This window comes from Capra hircus, chromosome 4 (assembly GCF_001704415.2).
Source record: "Capra hircus breed San Clemente chromosome 4, ASM170441v1, whole genome shotgun sequence".
Lineage (NCBI taxonomy): Eukaryota > Metazoa > Chordata > Mammalia > Artiodactyla > Bovidae > Capra > Capra hircus.
Genome location: NC_030811.1, coordinates 78,242,047 through 78,262,016, shown reverse-complemented (window position 1 = coordinate 78,262,016; position 19,970 = coordinate 78,242,047). Strand labels below are relative to the sequence as shown.

Here is a 19,970-nt window from a genome sequence, read left to right as displayed (position 1 = left end):
ATATTTCTGAATATCTAGTTCTTGATGTAAAATATTCTCAATCTTAAAAGAAATATTTTTCTAAATCATTGCTGTCAAAAATGTGAAAATAATTAGAATTTAATATCAGCCACTGTACTATATTCACTTAATTACTAAAATAAAGTAAAAACAGGCATATTAACTACAAAAAAGAGGACAATTCAACAAAACTGAAACCATGACTGATGTATGGAGAGTTAATAGACTATTGGCACAGATGAGATTAAATTCCTTTTATTCTCACAGTATCTATATACTGAAAAAATGTGCTTAGCTATAATAAGAACTTTTATTCATAAATAAAACATATTAGTGGTAGAAACCCTAAAGTATTAAAGCTATATTTGTTAAAAATGATTACAATAACTATTCTAGGAATTGAAAAGGAGACAACATTTAATATTCTCACTAATTTCTTAATTAGGGAAAGGTATGATCAAAGGAAAAAATATGTCTCTCTTCTTAGTTAATCAAAACAATCTAAGAAGAATGATCAATGAAATTACAAATTTCTTAAAGATGATAATGATAAGGATAATATTTAGTATGATTAAAAAAGCAAATAATTTCTTTTTTTTTATTTTTTTTTTAAATTTTAAAATCTTTAATTCTTACATGTATTCCCAAACATGAACCCCCCTCCCACCTCCCTCCCCATAGCAAATAATTTCAAACTAGAAAATAGTAATGACCCCTGATTCTACTTGATGATTTACTTTTTTGTGTTTTGTTTTGCTTTTGAAGAGCAATGTTCTTTAATGGTATTAGAACAATAAATTCCCTATCCTGTTCATTCCATCCTTGACCTTACATTTACACTGAATTTGTGATGGTATGAGATGACAAGTAACTAAGTCATCAGTGACAGAACATGATTCCTCAAGAATAAAAACAATCTAAAACAATTTCAGATTATGAAAATTAATACTGATTTTGTTATTTACAATTATTCCAAAATCAAAGATAAGCCTACTGGGCAGCCTACATAGTTTACTTGTTTAAAATAATATTTATTTATCTTTGGCTCTGGTGGTCTTTGTTGCTGCCTACTAGAAAGTCTACTAGGCAGCCTACATGCTGCTGCTGCTGCTAAGTCGCTTCAGTCGTGTCCGACTCTGTGCGACCCCATAGACGGCAGCCCACCAGGCTCCCCCGTCCCTGGGATTCTCCAGGCAAGAACACTGGAGTGGGTTGCCATTTCCTTCTCCACTGCATGAAAGTGAAAAGGGAAAGTAAAGTCGTTCAGTCGTGTCCGACTTTTAGCAACCCCATGGACTGCAGCCTACCAGGCTACTCTGCCCATGGGATTTCCCAGGCAAGAGTACTGGAGTGGGTTGCCATTTCCTTCTCCCAGGCAGCCTACATAGTTTTTTTTTTTTTTTTTTAAATACTTATTTACTTATTTATCTTTGGCTGTGCTTGATCTTCATTGATGCATGCAGACTTTCTCTAGTTGCAGAGGGGGCTACTCTCTAGTTGCAGTCACCATCTTTTCATTGCCGTGGACTCTTATTGCACAGCGTGGGGTCTGGGGCATGCAGTCTTCAGTTGTTGTGGCTCACAGTATCAGAGCACAGGCTCAGGAGTTCTGGTGCATGGGCTTAGCTGCTCCATGGCATGTGGAATCTTCCTGGACCAGGGATCACACCTGTGTCCCCTGCTTTGGCAGGCAGATTCCTGACCTCTGGACCACCAGGAAGTCCCATAGTTTATTTTTTAGAAGAAGACATTAAAAAGTAACAAATAGAGGTAAGATACACCAAGTTTCTATCTTCCCACTAGATGAGAGATGTGAGTACATACATGAAAATAAATATAGAGAATTCAACCAGAGTTCTGAAGATAGCAAACATGAATAAAAATAGGAAAAGGAGATCTGTGGGGGAAAAGTCAAGGAAAATGTAATTGTAGAAGAGAAAGCACAGGGACAATAATGCTCTTCCAGTATATTGGAGGCTATTCAACAGGGCTGCTGACCAGCTGTTCCTAATCTTCCCTGAAATCATAAGTTGGAAGGGGTCAAAATTGTAATTTAACAGATTTAGATCAAGGAAGAGGTGAGGACAACAGAGGAGGAACAAAGGGCTGGTCCCAAAGAATATCTCAAGTTCTATAGCACCGAGAAGTATGCTTGCTTTAATTTTTTGTTCGTAAAGATAAGATCATCCGTTTAAACAATTTTTTTCATTGATCACTTATTTTTCTCCTTTTAAAATATTAAAAATAAGTAAAATGAAAATTTACAAGATTATATCATCCTATTTTAAAGACAACTGCAAAGTGAGAGACAGTAAAAGGTACAGTGGTTAAGAACATGGACTGTGGATTCAGACATTCGTAGCTTTGAATCCAGGTTTACCACTTTCTACCTGAGTGATCTTGGATCTAGTTCCTCTAATCTTTAGTTTATGGATATATGCAAAGTAGGATTATTGTAGCATATTGGTCTTTGTGAGGATAAAAGAGATAATGTATATGTATGGCCAGAAATGTGGACATATAGAAAACAAAAATTGTAACAATGAATAGTAGGAGAACTATCATACAGCATGATAATAAAAGTGGTTCACTCTTTGTATTGTCTCATGTCTTGGCACCATAAAAAAGAGGGGAGCCTATAAACCATTAAACTATGGCAGGGAAGTTTTAGAGTAAAATTATGCATGGTAGTCATTTTGTCCAGTGTTTTGCTAAACTTTATGCTTATTTACCTCCTAGAGGTCTTTGAATGTTTTAAATAAATGGCATGAATTACTCAAAATGTATTTAGCACTTTAAGTATACATGTGGTGTGATGTGCCAGGGAGAGGTGGCAAAAGGCCTCTTGACACTAGAGAGCAGGTCCCATAGCAAAGGCCAGCATCAGGACAGTAGTGGACTGAGAAGCAAACAAACAGACAAAGATGAAGAGAATATGAGTACGAGAGGGTGATACAACTCATGCAAATCAGGAGGACTTGAAAGAGTAGAGTAAACAGCAGTGTCAGAGCATCAGGCAAGCAGTCCGTGACCGAAAGCCATTAAGGAAGGGCCAGCCAAGATAAACCACTGAAGCATAGGCCCATGAAGCACATCCTGAAACAAAAGAGATGCATTGGCCCAGTCTCAGCTGCTTCATTCTACTCTCATTCATGGGGAAGCAAGGCTTAAGTGACCCAGGTTTGGACATCTGCCATTGATTAAATTAAAGCCTGTTAATTGGGTAGAGTATGGGAGGGGCAGACAGCTCTGTGGCAAAAACACCTTCTTGACATAAAGTAATAATGAGTTTTTCAGCCACTTGTGATCAATTGGTTGCAGTTTTGATACATGAGATGTTGGTGTGGTGCTTTTAATTTATTATTAATACCTTATTTTAACTTGTGGCTTGTAAATGGTGCCTTTGACATGACCACTTAAACCCTAAAAGTGATCTTTATAAATAATTTACAATAGAAATAATAAGTGATATCTAGAGGGGACTATGTATGGAGATTTGGTAATCAGCCTGACACAGGCTGCTTCTTTATCTGTCAGTCTGCTAAGTTGTACGTGTTGTTTAATTATTATGAAGATATTAATGTGACTCGACTTCCTTTTTCTGTTAGAGAAAAACGTGGTATTGTTTTCTATATTTACAATGCAATTCATACTTTATTTTTTTTTCTTTTTTTTTCTTTCTTTCTTTATTTATTTTTTAAATTTTAAAATCTTCAATTCTTACATGCGTTCCCAAACATGAACCCCCCTCCCACCTCCCTCCTCACAACATCTCTCTGGGTCATCCCCATGCACCAGCCCCAAGCAAGCTGCACCCTGCGTCAGACATAGACTGGTGATTCAGTTCTTACATGATAGTATACATGTTAGAATGCCATTCTCCCAAATCATCCCACCCTCCCCCTCTCCCTCTGAGTCCAAAAGTCCGTTATACACATCTGTGTCCTTTTTCCTGTCTTGCATACAGGGTCGTCATTGCCATCTTCCTAAATTCCATATATATGTGTTAGTATACTGTATTGGTGTTTTTCTTTCTGGCTTACTTCACTCTGTATAATTGGCTCCAGTTTCATCCATCTCATCAGAACTGATTCAAATGAATTCTTTTTAACGGCTGAGTAATACTCCATTGTGTATATGTACCACAGCTTTCTTATCCATTCATCTGCTGATGGACATCTAGGTTGTTTCCATGTCCTGGCTATTATAAACAACTGTCCATTGCATCTTTGCCTTGATATTGTAACCCAAAGGGGACATTTATGTCAAAAATACTCTTCTGAATAAATCAAATTAGCATGATCTGTTTTGTGGCATACATGAAGATGAAGCATTTTATTCAAATTTGTTTATAAGTTCAGCAATTATTTTTAGTTAATTAGAACCCCACTTTTAAATTATCATACCCATGAAATTGACTCCTTAGACCATACAGATTCCTATATCTCTATAATTTGGGCTGTGTGTATTTCTGTATTTTAAGTGTACGTCATATTCTGTTTCACTTAAATAATTATTTTGTGGAAATATAGTTGATTTGCATTGTTGTGTTAATTTCTGCTGTATAGCCATCTAAATATTCAGAAAAATTTATTAATTGAAAATATTCTAGAGCTTTAGTTCTCAAAGAATAATTCTTAAACCAGTAATGTCGTCATTGTTTAAGAACTTTTTAGAAATACAGAATTAAAGTTCCATCTCAGAATTACAGGATTAGAAATTTGCAGGGTGGGTCCTGGCCATCTGTGTTTTAACAGAACCTCAAAGGAAATCTGATGCACACTGAAGTTTAAGAACCGCTAATTAGTGGATCAATTAGTTGTTTCATTTATGTGACTTAATGTGATTAATTAATTTGGTTAATAGAGATCAATGTAATCTATGTGACTTGGTAGCTACTGTGAAGGCTATACAAGGGATTAGTAATATTCTCCTTCTAGAAGAGTATAATCTGATATGCTAACTCATAAATTAATAATATTACAGGAGTTATAATCACTATGAAGTGTTAAATAATATTACAGGAGTCTAACAAGTGCCATAGGGCAGTGTAGGATGAATTACTAAATTATAAAGAGGGTATAATACTGCCATTACACTGTAGTGAGTGTAATGTCTTTACATTACATCTTACACTGCAGTGAGAGACTGAAGAGTCAGACTTCCTACGTTCAAATCCCAGCTCTGTCACTAATTAGTACCTACCTCAGAGGACTGTTGTGAGGCTAAAGGCATTAGAATAGCCCCTGACATGATGAAGTCTATGTAAATGTTAGGTATTATTAATACTCTTAGTATGGTGAACAGAAAGTTCCGTGAGAATACAGAGTAGCACGTTTCTTAGCTGAAGGAATTAGAATGACTTAAAGAAAGAAATAATTTTATCTAGGCCTTAAAGTATGAGCTTATGTCGATGGGAGAGTAGCAAAGGGGAGGGATCCTGATGGCAAATGAGAACAAATGAGTAATCTTTCCTTCTAAGATAAAAAATTATGCAGGTTCGATATCTCCAGTGGTTCAGTTTTAATTCACTGGTAAAGCATTCTTTTACTTGGTTAATTTACAACATGTCCATCATCCTCCTTTTAAAACACTGTTTATCAAATATCAGTTATGTGCCTTGTACTGAGAAGCTGAAAATACAGTAATGAACAAGATGGACAAAGTACCAACTTTTAAGTGTTTCAGGGACTAGAACAATGACTCAGAATAGCTTTCAAATAAAATTTCTTAAACCAAAGAAATTATGGGAAAAGTCACATCAAGAACTGCAGACAGGCGTATTTAAGAATTCAGTTACCTCTCTCTGCAACTGGAGCCCAGAATCTGATACTTGGTCAATTATATTAAACACTGATTCGTATGAATGACCCTCTTGATAACAGAAATTTGCAATGATAGAAATAACTTTTAAGTTATAGTTTTCTTCTATGCTTATTATTTTAAGTTTTAGAAAAGTAACTAGTATGAGAAAGGGTCCCAGTTTTTTTCTGGATCAGCACTAATGCCAGTCGAAAAATAATTTTTTTTAACTAGGCAAAGAATTTACTAATCTTTGTTTCAGACCTTTGCCCCAGACTTCTTTAGCTTAATTGGCTGCAAAGAATGAATTATATCTAAGCAAAAACTGAAGAAACCTTCAGTGTCCAGGGGCTTGGGCTTAAAAAGATTAAAGATCTAGATTTTATCAGATCCATAAGCAAAATTTTAAAAAGCAGTCATAATATAAAATAGCAGCTCCTAATAACTTCTTCAAGGTTTATCTTCTTCAGAAGTTGACTCAGTTCAGTTAGCTTCCTTCTTGGAAGTCTTGTCAAAATTCTTGTCAAGATCTAGAACTTTAGCATCATCATCTTCTCCAGTGGCAAGTGGTACTTTTCCATCCATAGATTTCTTTTGGGGAGAGCTTCAGTCAGTCTCCTTAAGTCTAAGTCAGTCTCTTGGTCAGACTATCTGCGACAAGTTTAAGATCCTGGGTAGCATTTCTGTCAGCTGCTTTGTCTCAGTATGGCCTATAATGGTGAAAGTGTTTGCTGCCAGAGATACCTGAACTTTCAGATTGTTAGTGTGGCTCACTGTTCCTTGATTGGTGAACATATTCATTTCTTCAAATGAGGTGTTGTTTACCCCTAACTTCCTTAAAGAGAACTGAAGCTTTTTGTTATTTTCTGTGGCATTTGTAAGAACCACCTTCTTCTTTCTGTGAGCAGTTCCTTTCCCAACAATGCACTGAGGGGCCTGCAATTTGGCAAGTTTCCCCTGGTTCAGTATAGCTTCTTTCATCTTGTTGGAGAAGAAATGGGGCCACACGGGGACTAGGATTGGCACTCAGGTGGTCTCAGACAGACCAGCTGAGATTAGGCACACACACGTGGGGACTCAAAATCTAAAAGTGTTTTTAACTCATTTTTTTCCTTTTCTGTGCTGACCCCTTGGAAGTTAGGGGAAAGATAGTGAATCAAAATGGTATACTCTTTATTTTTCACTGCTAATCACTCTATTTTATTCTTTTACTTTCTTAGGAGCATATATGGTCTTTTATAGATAGCTAAGGGAAAAGGAGTAAGGCTAATTCCTTTACTTTGAAGATAGTGAGATACCATGCCAGAAGCATTTTTGAAGAAAACTATGGATAAGCCACACAAACAGTAAATGATTTTTCTGCTTTTTACTTTTCCTTTGTTTGCTAATCTAAGATGCAAGTTTTATGTTTGGCTCAAAAAAATCATAGCTGTATACTCCCTGAAAAGGCTTGTCTCAGATCTATAACAATGCTCACAAGAAATATTAATAGAAACAGTTCATCTAGCTTTTTAAGCCACGTGGAAAATAAACAGAATTAATTGCCAAGACTTTTAAACAGAAGTCTATTTTCTAGTGTGACGTGGACACAGAAGGAAACAATGGCACCCATCTGTTGTCCCTCAACCTCTTACAAATGTCAGTCTGATTTAAGGTCCTGTGAAGATCTGGGGTTACTTTGCCAACAAAGGTCTGTCTAGTCAAGACTATGGTTTTTCCAGTGGTCATGTATGGATGTGAAAGTTGGACTGTGAAGAAAGCTGAGCGCTGAAGAATTGATGCTTTTGAACTGTGGTGTTGGAGAGGACTCTTGAGAGTCTCTCAGACTGCAAGGAGATCCAACCAGCCCATTCTAAAGGAGACCAGCCCTGGGTGTTCTTTGGAAGGACTGATGTTAAAGCTGAAACTCCAATACTTTGGCCACCTCATGCGAAGACTTGACTCATTGGAAAAGACCCTGATGCTGGGAGGGATTGGGGGCAGGAGGAGAAGGGGATGACAGAGGATGGGATGGCTGGATAACATCACCGACTCAATGGACATGAATTTGGGTGAACTCCGAGAGATGGTGATGGACAGGAAGGCCTGGCGTGCTGCGATTCATGGGGTTGCAAAAAGTCGGACACAGCTGAGCGACTGAACTGAACTGAACTGAACTGAACTGAAGATCTGGGATTCTTTCTTTCTGCTCAGATCTAGAATGATGAGAAGGAGGTAAGAATGAATCTTCTCAGACCTTGATGTAACCACTAATGGGTCCCCAACTAACTTTTGTCCTGAAAGAAACTAAATCAAATCAGTTCAGCACATGAAATTCGTTTGCACATTGACAGTTATTAATGAATGCAGAGTAAATTGTTTGTTCTTAAAATGTTACTTATACTAGATAAACATCCGTGATGGTGATTATCTTTTCCTTATTTTTCTTGCTGCTGCTAATTTGCTTCAGTCGTGTCCGACTCTGTGCGACCCCATAGACGGCAGCCCACCAGGCTCCCCCGTCCCCGGGATTCTCCAGGCAAGAACACTGGAGTGGGTTGCCATTTGAGACAAGATAATCACAGCAATGTATTTCCTAACATTTCTACGAAGAGGCTGCAACTGGTACAGATTTACCTTGGCCACATTAAGCACAAATTTTTTTTTTACTTCAGTGGTCCTGATTCCCTAACATATGATATAGTTGGAGCTTTCCAGGTGGCGTTAGTGGCAAATAACCCGCCTGCCAATGAAGGAAACATGAGACATGGGTTCGATCCCTGGATGGGGAAGATCCCCTGAAGGAGGGCATGGCAACCCACTCCAGTATTCTTGCCTGGAGAAGAATACTGGAGTATCCTTGCCACAGACAGGCTACACAGAATCAGACACAACTGAAGCGACTTAACACACACATGATATAACTGTATCACAGGTAGTGAAACAGCATTTTGTGACAGGGTCTAGAATATTAGACTGGGAAAGATGATAGGAAGAATAAGGAGAGAGAAGTCAAGAAGAAACTTATTATCTAGCTACAGAGTTTTGAATTTTTTTAAAAAAGCACTGCTAAATAATTTGGATTTGATTATTTAATTTTCTATCAGAAATAAAAAGAGATCCAAATCTCTTTTCTAATTTACTTGTAGTCTGTAAGCTAGTAGTTAAGAGCTGTATGTCAGATGTAGCTTGCAATTATATGTTTGTTCTTACCAAAAATAAAGACAGGTATATACATCAAAGAAAGAAGATACATCATATTGTATTCATATTTTCATCACTGGAGTAAAATATCATGTGCTAAAGAATGAGCTCAAAATAAGGACAATAAAGAGTATATAATAACAAAAATTGAATATTACTAGCTGCATAGCAAATTGCTTGCCAAGCTTTGTTTCATGTGTGATGTGATTTATTGCCATGAGTACTTGGCAGAAAGAATTAAATGTTTGCATTTTCATTGCACCATTAGATATTGCTGCCATGAAATATATTGAGAGTAGGACAACACAATACATGGTGAAAAGAAATCACATTATGGGGGAAGGGTATCATTCTTCATCCTCGAATGAGTCATGCAGAACCGACCACTTTATATGCATTTATTTTTTGTTTATGACCCATTCCACTTTTTGGAGGTTTTATCCATAACAGCTTATTGGTAATAGACAGCAAATTACAGTTGCATGAAAGAACACTCATACTATTTATTGCTATTTTTAGTGGCAGCTTGCATTTGAACTCTGAAATTGGATGCTTAACCAACTGATTATATATTGACCATTTTAAGTGAGAAAATAAATGTTTTTCAAAATTTTTACTTTCTTTAGTAGAATTTCATTTCCTCACAGCCGTTTCAGAAATGAAAGAACATTCCTAATACTATTTGAGACTTAAAAATAAAATAGGCATTATGCAAGAATTAACTTTCATTAATTAATTTCACTTAACTTTTTAATTAATGGTCACTTACAAATTAAATATTTGCTAATTATTTGATTTGTTTGTAATCCGATTCCAAAGCAGTGTTATCATGTAAGACTTGGATAAATTTTTAGAAAAGCATGTGTTACTATATCTGTTTTAAAACTAAAATGGGATTTCTCTATAATACTATTAGCTGAGAGTATATTTGAGATAAAGGAGATTGTCTATGACTTCATCACTGATCCTTGATCACTGAAATAGGAAGGAAGGAAGGAAGTGAGGGAGGGAGGAAAAAGGAAAGGATCTAAACCCGGTGAACAAAACAGCTCAACCTATTTTCTTTCAATGTTTATTTTTGTTTTATTTTAAAGTTCGTTTTTATTCCAAAGCTTTATATCTCTTGGTAGTTTTCATGATGAATCATTTTTCATACTCTTTGTTATGGGTTTTATAATTTTCAGTGATCATTATTACTAGGTAAAATTATACATTCGGGGAAATCAAATATGTAGCTTACATCATTTACATGCAATGGGCATTGGAGTGCCTAAATATTCCCTTTCAGTGCTGCAATAGCTCTGGTCCCTATCTACCACTCTATAATGAAGGGACTGATGATATTGTAATTTGAGATTGTGACTGTCATGATGGTATAATCATTGCAGGATCTGTCTCTTCTTCTCACTCTATAAATTCTACTGACAGAAATATATTCTTCCTTTTTTTTTTTTACCTGAGAATTAATGTTTTAGGCATTAAATTCATAATGTTAGTTCAACTTGAATTTCCACTTTTCTGTTAATTTTTCTTTTGATTGATACATATCATTTCATAAACTTAATGCTTGAAAACAGAACAGGTTGTGAATCAGAATAACAGATCTGCTGGAATAAAAGTGGTTATGGAAATCTCACCCCTCAGGTGACATTCTATACCAAGAACAGCCAAGTGCCTCAAATTCTGTTGGGATATAATTATCTCATAATAACTATTTTCCCAACAGCACTGCATTACAATCAGGCCATAAAATTTGTTTTGTGTCTCAGGAAAGAAGATAGAGTAAGCAATTTGGAATGTTACAAAACAGGCTCAGTTGAGCAGTTTAATTTGCATGGATTATCCTCATCCTCTAAATGTGCCATTGACCAATGAGAGTTATCAGTTGCCTTGGTCCAGAGAGCGTTATTGTTTTATATGCACACATTTGCAAAAATTGAGATTTAAAAGTTGCTCAAAATATAATAAAAGCAAAAGAACTATTAAAACACTAGCTGCTGTAAATAATATATTTTACAACTTCAGAGATGTTTTATTCTATTGTATTTAACATACATTTAACAGATACTTTGCCAGCAAAGATTTGCAAAATAAACCAGACTAGAACAGCCCTATAATTATATCTGTGTAAATGTTTTAAAGGATTGTATTATAAGAAAAAAAAATTGTAGTAGTAAGTTTATTATGCTATTTATAGTATGCAAGCAAATTTTATGCAAGAGTCAGATAGACTTAAGTATATTCTATAGTTTCCACAATTATTTTAGAAGCAGCAAAGTTCCAAACGTAATTTTAGTTAGAGTAAAATACATTTGTTGAGTTCTTATATTGCACTGAATCCCTGGGGATGTAAAGATGAATAAGACTTTGTTTTGTTCAGCTGACACTGCAGTGTCAGACACTGGTATTGTATTATTATACATCTAAAGAGGCAGATACATGCACAGGGAATAGAAAAACCCAGATTGCCTAGTGTGGGAGTTCAGGGATAAGTTCTTCAAGGGACTGTATACTTAAGGCTCAGATTTAAAGGATGGGCAAGAGTTGTCCAAAAATGAAAAAGATTATTCAAAAAGCAAATAAAGAGTTGGACAAAATTGAAAGATATGTGATTTTTAAGTGTTAGGTCTATTAAGGTACAAATTACAGAACATTCGTTTTAGACATTCAGTTCTGTGAATGATAGTTATGTAAGTATCACCACAGTTAAAATCTAGAACCTTTTGTAACTCATAAATTTTCCTTTTGCCCCTTTATAGCCAATTCCTTACCCCTGCCTCAGTGTCTAGTGACCACTGACTGGTTTTATCCCTATAATTTTGCCTTTTCTATGATACCATATAAATAAGGCAATATAGTATTATTGTCTTTTAGATCTATCTTCTTTCATTCTGCATAACACACTTGAGAATCTTCATGTGGTTGCATGCATCTGTAGCTCATTCCCTTTTGTTAATACATATTCCATGGCATGGATTTACTCTGTTTATTGATTCATTCCCCAGTTAATAGCTATGTTGGTTGTTTCTAGTCTTGGAGATGATGGATAAAGCACTGTAAACATTTCTGTACATGTTTTTGTGTGGATCTATGTTGTCTTAATTTCTCTGGAAATCATTTCTCTTAGATAAATATCTCGGAGTAGGATCGATAGGTCCTATGTGGAATATTTTGATGTAGCTGACTGACATAAGTGTGAAACCGCATGAGGTGCTCACAATTTACTATTACAGGAGCACGGTGAGAGAATGAAGACAAGGAAAGAGTGGGCAAAGACCAGATTAGTACTTTTTGTTCCATGCTAAGAAACTCAGATTGTGTTCAAATCAGATGGGGAGATTTTAAGCGGTCATGTTGTGTGCTCATATTTCCATTTTGTCTAAGGTGTCAGGGCAAAGCTTGAACTGGTGGAAGGAGGCTTTGGTGTCAAGACGAGGCTGGACATTTTGGTATTCTTAGTCCAAGATCCTACCATAGGACCTATTCCTGGCAGAGCATACCCAAGACTTCCAGTATTACAATCCCAGGATACTGTGTAGGTGAAAAAAAACAAAACATGTTTACTGATAACACTTTCTAAAGAATTAGATAGCCCACTGCCCAGGATCATGGTCTGTGTTAAGTAGATTTCACTAGGAAGAAGACCTTTACTATGCAGAGCTAAGCAGGTACTTTCTTAAGACGGTCAAGCACTAGCACCAGGGACCAACAACTTGTTTAATTCTCCTAACAACCCTATGAGGCAGATGCCATTATCATATGCATCTGCTATAACAGAAAGAACAGAGATTCTGAGCCTATCAGAGCTACCATTTATTACTATGATAATCATATTACTGTGATCATTATGATAAATTGTTTAACCTCTTCAGATTCAAATTCCTTGTCTATAAAATTTATATCATAGTATCCACCTCATTAGAATTTTAAGAGGGTTGAATGAAACAACATATAAAATGACCCTGGAGTATTGTTGGTGGTCACTAAATGTTTCCTCTCTAGAGTTACACAGTGTATATAATCGTGTATATATAATCAATGAAATATTAATTGGTTGAAAAGTTGGAAATTAAGCTTGAGTAACTAAAAAAGCAAAGAAAAAATAAAACATTTGAATAAATTCCTGATTGATAATGAACTTATAACGTACTTTAAAAATCCATTTAAAAATGAAAACCAGGATCTATCATCTGTTTTGATGGAAAATTAAATAATATACATGAAGCATATAAAGTGTAGACATACAATCTCCCTCACTTTTGGTTGTGCTTTCTCATGGAAGAATTATAGTAAAATATTTTCCTTTAAATAAAGAATTGGACATAAATGTTTTCTCTAACAAAATCCTTAGTAAAGATAAATTTAGAATATGGAAGATCTATCATGTATTAGGAAGAATAATCTTGTTTTACATTTTCCCCAGCACCAGAATGGACTGTTATACAGATACTGAGGGAGACAGTTTGGGGAGAAAATTAAATGGACCTAATTATTAGAACTGTCCAGTGTAAGAGACTGGTTTTCATTATGCAGAATCTCTATGACCATCTGTCAGGAATGATTTAAAATAAAACATTTTTTATGTTTTTCATTTCTTTATTTTTTGGCTGTGCTGGGTCTTCATTGCTGCGTGGGCTTTTCTCTAGATGTGGTGAGCAGCGGCTACTCTTTAGTTGTGCTGTGCAGTCTTCTCATTGTGGTGCTTCTCTCATTGCAGAGCATGAACTCTAGGCACACAGGCTTCAGTCGTTGTGGTACGTGGGCTCAGTAGTTGCAGCTCCAGGGCTCGAGAGCACAGGCTTAATAGTGGCGGTCTACTGGCTTAGTTGCTCTGCAGCATATGGGATCTGCCTGAACCAGGGATCAAACCCATGTCTCCTGCATTGGCAGGCAGATTCTTTACCACGGAGTCACTAGGAAAGCCCTTCCTGAATTATTGCATTGAAAGCCACGGTTAAGCTAGATATCTTAATAACATCTCCTGTAATATAATTTATCATCCTTGACCTTTCCAAGTGTATGACTCGGTGATTCTCTATTTTTACTTCTTCAGAGTTTATAAATACTTGAGCAAAATACTGCTTCATTTGAAAACCGTTCTGACCTTTTAAATATATTATTGTTTTCAAATTGTTAAATTCTGGATTTCAGTAATGTTGACACTTGCTACCAAAATATTTTTTGGATAACTAAATAGTTCAATAAATTCATGCCATTGTGTACGTTGCTATTCAGTATGAGGTTACAAAAGAACTATGTCTTTTCCTTGGATATTAATTTGTTTGGTTTGCATGTCTTCAACTAAACTGCTCTAAAACAAGACTGCATGTTTTTTGCATGTTGTACTTGATAGCTTCAATTCATCCACAGTTTCATATAACACTTTTAAAAAGTGGGTGGGCTATTTTATATTTAATAGTTGCCCTATTCTCATTAATAGAGCTTTCAGTTGAGTTCAGTTCAGTCGCACAGTTGTGTCCGACTCTGCAACCCCATGAATCACAGCATGCCAGGCCTCCCTGTCCATCACCAACTCCTGAAGTTCACTCAAACTCATGTCCATTGAGTCAGTGATGCCATCCAGCCATCTCATCCTCTGTCATCCCCTTTTCCTCCTGCCCCCAATCCCTCCCAGCATTAGGGTCTTTGCCAATGAGCCAACTCTTCGCATGAGGTGGCCAAAGTATTGGAGTTTCAGCTTTAGCATCATTCCTTCCAATGAACACCCAGGACTGATCTTCTTTAGAATGGACTGGTTGGATCTCCTTGCAGTCCAAGGGACTCTCAAGAGTCTTCTCCAACAACACAGTTCAAAAGCATCAATTCTTTGGCACTCAGCTTTCTTCACAGTCCAAGTCTCACATCCATACGTGACTACTAGAAAAACCATAGCCTTGACTAGACGGACCTTTGTTGGCAAAGTAATGTCTCTGCTTTTGAATATGCTATCTAGGTTGGTCATAAATTTTCTTCTAAGGAGTAAGCATCTTTTTATTTCATGGCTGCAATCACCATCTTCAGTGATTTTGTAGCCAAAAAAAAAAAAAAAAAATCTGACACTGTTTCCACTGTTTTCCCATCTATTTCCCATGAAGTGATGGGACCAGATGCCATGATCTTCGTTTTCTGAACGTTGAGCTTTAAGCCAAGTTTTTCATGCTCCTCTTTCACTTTCATCAAGATGCTTTTAGTTCCTCTTCACTTTCTGCCATAAGGGTGGTGTCATCTGCATATCTGAGGTTGTTGATATATCTCCCAGCACTCTTGATTCCACCTTGTGTTGATTCCAGTCCAGCGTTTCTCATGATGTACTCTGCATAGAAGTTAAATAAGCAGGATGACAATATACAGCCTTGTTGTACGCCTTTTCCTATTTGGAACCAGTCTGTTGTTCCATGTCCAGTTCTAACTGTTGCTTCCTGACCTGCATATAGAGCTTTAGCATAGATACTGTTCTTAGTTTTGAACACTGGGGAAAAATGCACTTGATATGGAACTATTAGTGTTTTTATATTTATCACATACTGCCAAATGGATTTTTTTTCCTTTAAAGTAATTCGTCCTTTGTATTGCCACTGCTAATACCCCATTCCAAACGTTAGCCATTTTATGCCTGGAATCTTATCCTTGTCTTGCATACTTTGATTCATTCTAAAATGGCTACAAAATTAAGCTTCATTAAATATCTATTTATAAAACACATGCATTAAACTTTCAATGACTCATCATTATCTCTAGAGAAAAAAACAAAAACCATATGATTAGGCTTGAATTCAAGCCTTCCACAGTATGATTGTGCCTGCCTAAAAAACATGCTTTTTAGTACTAAAAAACTTGGTTCCTTACATGTCAAACTCACCTGTAACACCTTATTTGCTGTCCTATATCCACAATCCACATATGCAAGTATCTATGCTTCAGAACGCAGCACAAGACTACCATTCTCTCCACAACGTCTCTTAGAACACCTAGCCACAGTGTTCTGATCACCTGTGGATTTTATTTCCCATGTTTATTGGACAGACAGTAGGAAGGATCACTTGGAAAAAAACCTAGGGATTGATTGTATCTGTCCCTATTTTAAAGATGTAAAAACATACACTTTGGAAATTTGAATTCAATTCAGTACTTTTTCTTCGAATTGCCTTCCTTGTTGATTAATTCTGAGTAGGTGTATTGTCTGCTGTCAGTATAACCCGATGAATGATATTTTATTATGCTGTTCATTGTTACATTTGAGTTTGACAATATTATCAATAATTTTCTAGATTAATTATTCATGATCATAGATGCCATGTAGTATATAGGTATATAGCAATGCATATACTCAATGCATGAGTTTCTGAAATAGCTTCTGACCCACCACAGAAGAGTATTATAAAATTTGCTGTAATTTAATCTTATACATGTCATCAACTTAGTTTTCCCACCCTGATGTTACCGTGGGGCTTTAGGACTTGGCATAGAACTGCAGTTTATTTCAGACTTGCCCTTTAAGCAAGTACCAAGTCTTAGGAAGGGGCAGAGGGACCACTGTTTATGTAACTGCTTACCTAGGAGTTGAAAATAGGCCACCAAACTGACATATAGAGTGTTTTTATTTTCCTCTTCTATCAAAGCATATCAGGCAGAGATTCCATGAGGAGCAAATGAAGGATGACATGGCATGCATTACATGGTCCAGGATCCATTTAATCCAGCAAATTAATGACTCAACCTGAGAAGCTTGAGTAACTCGATGATGAGGTACTAGGCTTTCCTCTAGGAGGCAATCTTAGAAGCAAACTGTTCAGATGTATATTATTATTTTTATAGTGGTATGTGTGTGCATTCATAGATCAGGAAACTTCATTAATGAAGATTATATGTTATAAATAATATAAACTTATGAGTTTCAGGAGAATTTATCTTAATGAGTTGCTGTCTCTTCTCCATGTAGAATAATTATTTAATTTCAAAATAATATGACATATTTTAACAAACTATAAATTAATCTTGAAGGGTTTTAAAATACTTTTCTTCACCACTTGCATGATACTTAATGTTTTTCTTTTTCCCTTCTGTTACTAGTTTCCTCATTTCTTTCTAACTCTCACTGCTAGGGAATAGTAACTTTTAAAGAACTTTGAAAGTCTGTGATGAAATCTCTAATCTGAGTATCTCTTCATATTTTTTACATGACCATTATTAACATGACCTTCCTCATCAAAGCTATTCATTGAAATCAACTATCAATTTCACTCAAGTAACAGTAAAAATTAAGACCTTTAGTTCCTACCTCAAGTAGCCCTTGATGTAAAGTGATAACAATGGCAGCACCAATGTATTATCCACTACAAACCCCTCTCTGTCCCTAGTTTCCTGCTATACATCTGTTCCATAGATGTGCTGTGAGTGGTAAATGAAATTGCATAGCACAAGGCTTGGCAAATAGCATGTGCTTCATAAATGTCAGCCCTCCCCAGGTGTAGGTGGTATAACACTTGTTAACAATTCACATTTTTTATAAAGAATAATACATAGAAATTATTTTCTAATTTTAAAATAAGTTAAATCTGCTCTGTTCTATGAGAAGTTATAGAAATTATTCATGATTAAAAAACAGTCATTTTATAGTTTGAGCTTAGCAGCTGGTAAAGAAGCTGCCTGACGGTGCAGGAGATGCAGGTTTGATCACTGGGTTGGGAAGATCCCCTGGAGAAAGAAGGAAATGGCAACCCACTCCAGGGTTTTTGTCTGGGAAATCGCATGGACAGAGGAGCCTGGTAGGCTATAGTCCACAGGGTCGCAAAGAGTCTGACATGACCGAACGACTGAGCACACAATGCTTTAGTAATTTAGGCATATGCTGTGGCTGTATGTATTTACCTCTCAGACTGAAAGAAGAATGAGGAAAAGCACCCCTTTCTTCACTTCATTTCCTTCACCATTGTAAAAACCAAAGAAAATTTATAAAAATAATTTTGGCTTCTCAGAATTCATATCTAATAAAAATAATTTTAAAATACTTTTTTTTTCTTTTAGAAGGTGATATGACAATAGCTAAGAAAATGTTCGATATGCTTAAGATAGAAAATTTTAAATGATTTGTTGTAATTTATAGTGGATCCTTAGCTTCATAATCTTGCTGAGCCACCAAGTGACTCTACCAAGTCTAAGTTTCTACAATCTATTAATACAATTTTAAAAAGACTATTGATATGATATTAATTTTAAATGTCTAATTAAACCCTAATATTTATCTTCATCAGGTTTTTACAATCCAAAACTAATCATTCTGCATGAATCTTTCTTTCTATGAGGAAACACCTCATACAACGTTATGGACCATAGCCCACCAGGCTTCTCTGTCCATGGTATTCTCCAGGCAAGAATACTGGTGAGGGTTGCCATGCCTTTCCCCGGGAGATCTTCCTGGCGTCTCTCGTGTTTCCTACGTTGGCAGGTGTGTTCTTTACCACTAGCACCACCTGGGAAGCCCATGAGGAAACACATCTACCTGCAAATGTGTGCCGTGCCCCTCTTCTTCCCAGATTCCTCACAGCACTCTCCACACCTCACCACTCACTGGGGAACTTTTGCTGCTGCTGCTAAGTCGCTTCAGTCGCGTCCGACTCTGTGCGACCCCAGAGACGGCAGCCTGCCAGGCTCCCTCGTCCCTGGGATTCTCCAGGCAAGAACACTGGAGTGGGTTGCCATTTCCTTCTCCAATGCATGAAAGTGAAAAGTGAAACTGAAGTCGCTCAGTCGTGTCTGACCCTCAGTGACCCCATGGACTGCAGCCCACCAGGCTTCTCCATCCATGGTATTTTCCATGCAAGAGTACTGGAGTGTGGTGCCGTTGCTTTCTCCAGGGGAACTTTTAGCTCCATGATAATGTCAGGCCCCATGCCTCCCATTACATTCCACTCAGTCAAAGCTCAGATCTCTTCAGGTGAGCTTTCTTTGTCAAGTGTCTCTTAGAAGAAAAGCAGTGTCTGCAATGAAATAATTCACACAGTTATGGTTGTGAATGGCTATTAATTTTGTACTGTGTTCAGAATTTTTCAGGTATTTTAATGAGAGGATGCTTGTTGACACATGCTAATTTCAGCCTAGTAAAATTTCGAATAATTTGACAGCAGGAAATGACCTCTTTCTGCAGCATGGTGGAGGTTGTTTTGGGGTCATCTAGACTTGTTTAGGCAGCTCTAAACATCAGCTGTAGGATCAGCTGTCTTTTGTTATTCTTGCTGATAACAGCTTCTCTCCTCATTTGACTTGCCAACCAAGAGGTTCTCTAAAAGCCCCATTTTTTATTTTACAATGGTTACCATGGAAACAGCATTGAGGATGCTGAGTTTCTGAGTGAATGTGTATCTGTCTGTGTGTGTGTGTTAGTAGAGGCGGACAGAAGAGGTTATTGTTTATGAGTCTGGGTCATTAGAAACTTCAGTGATGGTAAATGGAAAACTGACTTTACTGTAACATCAGTTTCACATAAAATATTGTCTTTTTTTTTTTTCCTCTCCAGTGATCAGCTTTTCTCCCTCAGGTATAATTTTCTCTTACTTCATTGACTAAGCCTGTTTATGGCATAGATGAGACGTATGTATGTATCAGAGGAGCCCAGCTCTGCCAGATTAAGATAGTCACTTAGGAAGACAACACACCCTCCCCACTCCCTGCCCCCGCTCTCCCCTCCCACCATATCACCACCATGATGAGGATGTGCTGTGCTTAGTCACTTAGTCGTATCTGATTCTTTGAGAGCCCATGGACTGTAGCCCACCGGGCTCCTCTGTCCCTGGGGATTCTCCAGGCAAGAATACTGGAGAGGGTTGCCGTGCCCTCCTCCAGGGTATATTTCCACCCCAAGGACTGAACCCAGGTCTCCCACATTGCAGGCAGATTCTTTACTGTCTGAGTCACCAGGGGATGAGGATAGGATAGAAATAGACACACATGTGAGTTCAAAATAGGTGCTGTGAATATGTTGGTTTAGC

General features: G+C 36.9%; 1 protein-coding gene and 1 pseudogene across 2 annotated transcripts in view; one reads left to right on the top strand and one right to left on the bottom strand.

The window, feature by feature from the left end:
* MAGI2 (membrane associated guanylate kinase, WW and PDZ domain containing 2) overlaps window positions 1–19,970 on the top strand; it is a 1,495,474-nt gene that overhangs the window by 236,724 nt on the left and 1,238,780 nt on the right. The gene's annotated exons all lie outside the window — the stretch shown is intronic.
* Window positions 6,286–6,783, bottom strand: LOC102186083 (annotated as a pseudogene).